The sequence below is a fragment of the Hylobates moloch genome, unplaced genomic scaffold, assembly GCF_009828535.3.
Source record: "Hylobates moloch isolate HMO894 unplaced genomic scaffold, HMol_V3 SCAFFOLD_18, whole genome shotgun sequence".
Classification (NCBI taxonomy): Eukaryota; Metazoa; Chordata; class Mammalia; order Primates; family Hylobatidae; genus Hylobates; species Hylobates moloch.
The window spans coordinates 4,200,044-4,206,591 of NW_026652293.1; the positions used below are offsets into that span (position 1 = coordinate 4,200,044).

A 6,548-nucleotide genomic window follows, 5' to 3' on the forward strand; every position below is an offset into this window, starting at 1 on the left:
GTTTGTGAACACACCAATCAGCACCCTGTGTCTAGCTCAGGGTTTGTGGATGCACCAATGGGCACTCTGTATCTAGCTAATCTGGTGGGGACTTGGAGACTCTTTATGTCTAGCTAAGGGATTGTGAATACACCAATCAGCACTCTGTATCTAGCTTATCTAGTGGGGACTTGCAGAACTTTTGTGTCTAGCTCAGGGATTGTAAACGCACCAATCAGCACCCTGTCAAAACGGACCAATCAGCTCTCCATAAAACAGACCAATCGGCTCTCTGTAAAATGGGCCAATCAGCAGGATGTGGGTGGGGACAGATAAGAGAATAAAAGCAGGCTGCCATAGCCAACAGTGACAACTGGTTGTGTTCCCTTTCACAGTGGGGAAGTGTTTGTTCTTTGGGCCTTTTTGTCCGGGTCCACGCTGTGTTTATAAGCTGTAACACTCACCGCGAAGGTCCCCAGCTTCACTCTTGAGTCCACTGGAAAGAAGAAAGTCCAAACGCATCTGAACAGCAGACGGAACGAAGGAACAAACTCAGCCCAGAGACGCCGCCTTTAAGACCTGTAACACTCACCGCGAGGGTCCGCGGCTTCATTCTTTAAGTTAGTGAGACTAAGAACCTACCAATTCCAGACACATTGGGATTACAGGTATGAGCCTTCCCTTAGTCCTTTTAAGAGTTCAACAATCCACGGTGAAACCCCGTCTCTACTAAAAAAATACAAAAATTAGCCGGGCGTCGTGGCGGGCGCCTGTAGTCCCAGCTACTCGGGAGGCCGAGGCAGGAGAATGGCGTGAACCCGGGAGGCGGAGCTTCCAGTGAGCCGAGATCCCGCCACTGCACTCCAGCCTGGGCGACAGAGCGAGACTCGGTCTCAAAAAAAAAAAAAAAAAGTTCAATTAAGATTGCTTCTTTAAAAAGGGTAATAATAACTATTTATTGAGTGCTTTTGTTTTGTTTTGTTTTTAGGGAAGTAATTATCTAGTGAACAACAGTGTAGGTTTTCAGGATCGTACTGTGTTCAAATGCTGGCGGTCCTACTAAGAAAGTTACTTCGTATTTCTAAGTGTCAGATTCTTTCTCTATAGAATGGGAAAAATAAGGATGCTTACCCTAAATGGGTGTGAGGGTTAACTGATTTAATACATGCAAAGAGCTTGGAAGAGTTGCTGGCGCTTAATAAGTACTCCAAAAATTGTTACTTTCAAAACCACCTTTTAATGCAAAAGTATATATATACTTTGTTGGTTATTATCATGCATGCAGCAAAGAATCTGGGAGGAAACATAAGACACTAATAATGATCACCAAATAGATGTAGTTTGATTTTTGTTTTTCACTATTTTACTTGTATTTGCGGAATGGGCATGGGTTGCTTTTTTAATAAATAAGATTAAAAGAGTAACTTTTCAGGAAAAAAGGGTTTAAGGAAGTAAGGATGATCAGGAGAAGTTTCATAGGAGACATGATAGATGACTTCACATAGTTGAGCCTTAAGTGGGGGAAAAAAAAATTTGTACCGTACAGCTTCAGAAACAGGATTGATGGATAAAAGTTTCACAGTGTCTCTAACAATCAGAGATGATTAGAAAAGCCACAGTGAGCACCCCATCCTTGAAGAAATTCAAGCAGAAGCTGGAGGCCACCTCTCAGGGATGACCTATAGGTAATTCACGGATGAAGTGGCAGATTAGATCACAAGACCTGAAGTTTCTATTGAATTGGGGATTCTGACTCATTTCCTATTTAGACCTAATTTAGCTTTGACATAACACTAGAAGAGATGAGAAACAGGTGGTCATCAGCCTTCAGAGAGTTGAAGTCTGTTCTCTTGCTATTTTTCTGCAACGATCACTGTTTCCATAAATCGTGTGAGAAGACACTTGTGTTCCCTCATTCTATGGATCCAGTGTGGAATGAACACGTCAGAACTGCTAGCAGAGACTCCTGAGTGCCCTCTCCTCACGCCACCAAATGGCCAGCATCAACCCTGAAGTACAGTCCCAATGTTGGTGCTTGCTGAGAACAGACGAAAGAATAGGCAGTGTGCAGTGTCTTTGGAGTTCAGGAGTCTGTGGTGCTATTTTTGTCTTCTGTATCAGTCAGGAATGGCTAATAGAGGCCTGGCCTAATGGCTTAAACAAATTAGGCGTTTATGTGTTCACCTAAGAGTAGTGCACAGGAATACCATGCAGGACTGGTATGGCAGCTCTACAACGTCCTTGGAGAACCAGGCTCCTCCTTTCTTCACCACTATCCTACGTACAGAGCTTACAGCCTCAGGAGCTTCAGCCATCACTTCTGCGTTCCAGGCAGGAAAAAGGGAAGAGCAAAAGGTAAAAGTGGTGCTCCTCTGAGTTTTAAAGAACTCCCCTAGAAGTCCTGCTCAGTAATTAGTGCTTCTGTCTCATGGGCCACATCTTACTGCAAGGGGTGGGGGATGGAAAATGATGCAGTGTTTTTACTAGGTACTTTGTTATCTCATTAAAATCCAGCGTTCTGGAACTAGGGAAGTAGGTGGATATAGGGCAAACAATAGCAATCTGTTCCCTTCTTGCACAGTCCCTCTATAAGGATAGTGGGGGTTACTCCGTACTTTATAAAGATGAGAAAACTGAGAAGTGGTCGTGAGGACTTGTTTAGAGCCGCAGAATGTCAGTAATGATGTTGGTCCCAACACCCAGCTTTGAAAAAATGAGAGAACGCAAAGACAGAAACCCATGAACATCTGTGGACAAACACCAGCTGTGAGCCCAGGGCCACCTCTCCCTGCGGAATCAAACTGGCAGATGAGAGAGGCTGCAGAGGTCAGTGAGGACGAAGGTGGCAGGGCACTGGGGCAGATGTCGCAGTGATGGCGCTCCGTGCTCTGTGTCATTCCCTAGGTTGGCAAAAGGTAGACAGCTTTGGCCTTGGCTCAGCTGGGAGAACAGATGGGCAGGAATTCAGCACAACTCCCAAATTAGCCAAGCGGCAGACTGCCTCCTTTCCTTCTCTGGGTCAGCCAAGGCTAGTTTCCACCTGGTCACAGCCAGCTGCAGAGGCCCAAGACTAAAGCCCATGACAGCTCGGCTAGGAGCACCTAGGAATGTGCCATCCCACACCTGACTGTGAGGGGCCATCAGGAGAACAAGCAAGGGCAGGTGTTTCTCCCAGCAGTGAGGGGACATCTGCATTGAGCTGCCCAGCAGGAGAAAGATTAGATTTCTCTGTGCAAAGCAAACAGCTCCTTATGGCAGTCACATCTTTGTCCTGACTCCTTTTGAGCATAGGGCTATACTGAGAAAACCAGTTTGTTTGAAAAAGGCCTGGAGCTCTGTTCTTTCTCATCCCCTTTATCTACCAAAGGAATAATGGCAATGTGACCAGAGGTGTAAGGGGAGCCCAGGACCTACTCTGAAATACATGTAATGCAAGCGGAGGCAACTCCTCCCCACATCTGAGGGAGGGGAAGGTCCTCACAGAAGGGAAACAGAAAAAAAGCAAAAGTAGACAGGAACATGTGTTCAGCTTTAGACATGGGACATAAAATGCAGTTTTGCTGCAGTTCTGGTGAGAGCATGTGGTATAGGAGGAAGACGGCTGAACGTCGCGGGGTTTGCTTGGGAGGAAATGACCAGGCCCAGAGGGAAAGAAGCGTTCCCTCTTTTCGCCTTCCAATGCTTAAATCAGTTTTGGATTATCTGTGTATTTACTCCCCATTCACTGACTATAATTAAAAGTTGACTGAAATCTGTTTGGAATTCTATGTAGCCAGGCTTTCAGAAAAGCTTTTTAAAATAAGCGTGGAGTCGAAATTTGGTAATGAAGATCACTACCATGCTCCTTGGAGAGAAAAGATGGGAAAGGGACTGGAAGGAGAGGATGGCTAGACGGAGGGAGGGCTAGCTGTGGTGGCCCCACCCTCCTCAGAAGCCATGCCCTGAAAAGAGCCACTTCTGAGCATTCCACTGACATTCCTTTTCCACGAAGCTTTGGGCACATCAGGCACCTGCAGTTGGACAATGAGGCTCTTCAGACAACTATAAAGAACTTCCAACTCTTGTTCCCTCACCCCAGGCCTTCTGTAATTTTGAGACCCTAGATATGCTCACGTGGCCTTGGGAAGGCTGGTCAGATGGCCGACAGGGTCTGGTCTGGCCCCATCTGCCTTTCCCTTTCCCCCTTCAGCAGCCTAGCTCCTCGCCCTCACGAGGGCACAATCAGGGCTGAGAGCCTTCATGAGACCCCCTTGGTCCTCTGGGGTATGAGGAGTCAGCAGGGACACATTCCCCATCTCCGCTAGGACCATCTGCACTCAATCATAAGTCCTTTGGAAGCAAGCAGAGGGCTGTTTAGCTGCTGCTGGTTCTCGATGATTAGCTTGTTCTTGTTTTTTGAACATTGCACATGGTGCAGCCAGCTGTGAGAAGCATCCACGATTCAAAGCTTTTTCTCTCTCAAAAAGAAAAGTGCTAAGCTGGTTGTTTTAACTATGGGCAAAGAAAAAACATTTAAAAGTGTTAATTTCTGGGTAAGTTCCTTTCCATACCTTTTAATTCCACTCTTTCCAGGATTGGGACCACTCCTTTGTCTATATTTCACAGACACTATATAGGCACTTGCTTGCTGCAAATGAGCCTTGTTAACATCAAGATACTGTGTAATTCCAGCTCATGCATCCGTATTTCAGTAGCCTCTCCTCTCCCTTATTGTGTGTTGACAGAGACCAGATGTTAAGGCATCCTTTCAATAAAACCATTCCAGAGACTCCACTCTGCAATGCACTAAGGAGCCAGGGCTAACTGCAGAGGCTTACCTTCCTTCCAGGTGCTGAGCCAGGAACAAAGCAACACTACTTTGTTCACACTTGAAATCCTCAGTGTTCTCTGCAGACAAGAAGCAGTTGGCTGGGTTTGGCTCTACGCCAGTATGAAAATCACTAGGGGTACTTAATAAAATGGTTATTTCTGAGGCTGGATTTGAAATCCAGACTCACATGTGAGTGGAGAGCCAGAGAAGCTAGAGATTTGGGAGTCGTGTGAATAGTGATAATGGAAACCATGAGATGAACTACAATTCACAGGCAAAAATACGGCAGTAGAAAAAGATGTAGGTAATTGGCCAGGCGTGGCGGCTCAGGCCTGTAACCCCAGCACTTTGGGAGGCTGAGGCGGGCGGATCACTTGAGGTCAAGAGTTTGAGACCAGCCTGGCCAACATGGCGAAACCCCATCCCTACTAAAAATACAAAAAATTAGCTGTGCATGGTGGCATGTGCCTGTAGTCCCAGCTACTTGGGAGGCGGAGGCACAAGAATCGCTTGAACTCGGGAGGCACAGATTGCAGTAAGCCAAGATCATGCCGCTGTACTCCAGCCTGGGCAACAGAGTGAGACTCCATCTCAAAAAAAAGAAAAAAAGAAAAAAAAGAAAAAGATCCAGGTAATCACAGTCCCTTCGCCTCACATTTCTGAACGAGGTAAATAAACTCATTTCTTATTCTCTTAATATACAGGATCTATGATAAACAGCAGCACAATTATGCCAATAACCACAGGGCATGCCTATAGATACAAAAAGTTCTATGTAGCAGGGGTTCGGTTGGCTTTTAATCTTATCAACTAAATTTTCTGAAATTTAGAAAACCATCTAAATATGGAATAAATGGTTTTACTTACCATGCTGAAGAAAAAGAAGTAAAAATGTCTAAATGTTTAGCAGAAATATTACTTCAAAAGTGATTTTACTTTTTTTTTTGGATAAGTAATTTTAAGCGTGCCCAAGGATAAAAAAATTTGTACCCAATCATGGGTTATTACATTGAGGCTAATGGGAGCCACTGTCTGAAAAAGGAGTTATCAATATGGAAAAAAATGAGAAGCAATCCTGTGTTGTTGGACTAGAATTGGAGGCACTGGTGTGAATTCATGGTTTTCAATATATGGATATGAAAGTAAATTTAGATATTAATGTGAAGCAAATTTAGACAATGTGTGTACATATGTGTGTGCATACATGTACACAATTCCCAAGTTCTGACCACTGAGCCTGGGATGAGTGGCACCACAATAGTAAGCACTCCAATCTAACCTTTTAAAATAATTTCCTACTAAAAGTAAGCAGGGCTGGAGTAGAGAAACCTGGAATGTCTCATTGTCAAAAAATACAGCAGTGCCCAAGTAGATGGGGGACATGTCAAAAGTACACAGGGGCTAACCTGAAGGTGCTCCCAGTGGCCATACTTGAGACCAGTTACGCATCTAAAGAAATAATGGTGTAACAAACTGTAACCCATTGAATAAAAGAAGAAACTACAAGTCCATACTAGGATGAGTTGAATATCTCTTATCTGAAATGCTTGGGACCAGATGTGTTTCGAATTTTTTTGGATTTTGAAATATTCACATTATCCTTATTGGTGGGGCATTCCTAATCACAAACAATATCCTTAATTGCTTACAGGAAATATATACTAAAGTATTTAAAGGTGAGAGGCCCATTGGGTTGGCAACTTACTCTCAAATGGTTTAGGTTCTGCACTTGTAATTTTTCTGTTTCAGAATGTTTCAA

At 44.4% G+C, this 6,548-nt stretch overlaps 1 protein-coding gene across 1 annotated transcript in view; it reads left to right on the forward strand.

Moving 5' to 3' along the window:
• Positions 1 to 370: 370 nt before the first annotated feature.
• The window catches only part of IRF6 (interferon regulatory factor 6), a 72,952-nt gene continuing 66,774 nt past the window's right edge, over positions 371 to 6,548 (forward strand). The window contains exon 1 of the mRNA XM_058430639.1: positions 371 to 647. The gene's annotated coding sequence lies outside the window, so the exon portion shown is untranslated. The remainder of the gene's footprint in view (positions 648 to 6,548) is intronic.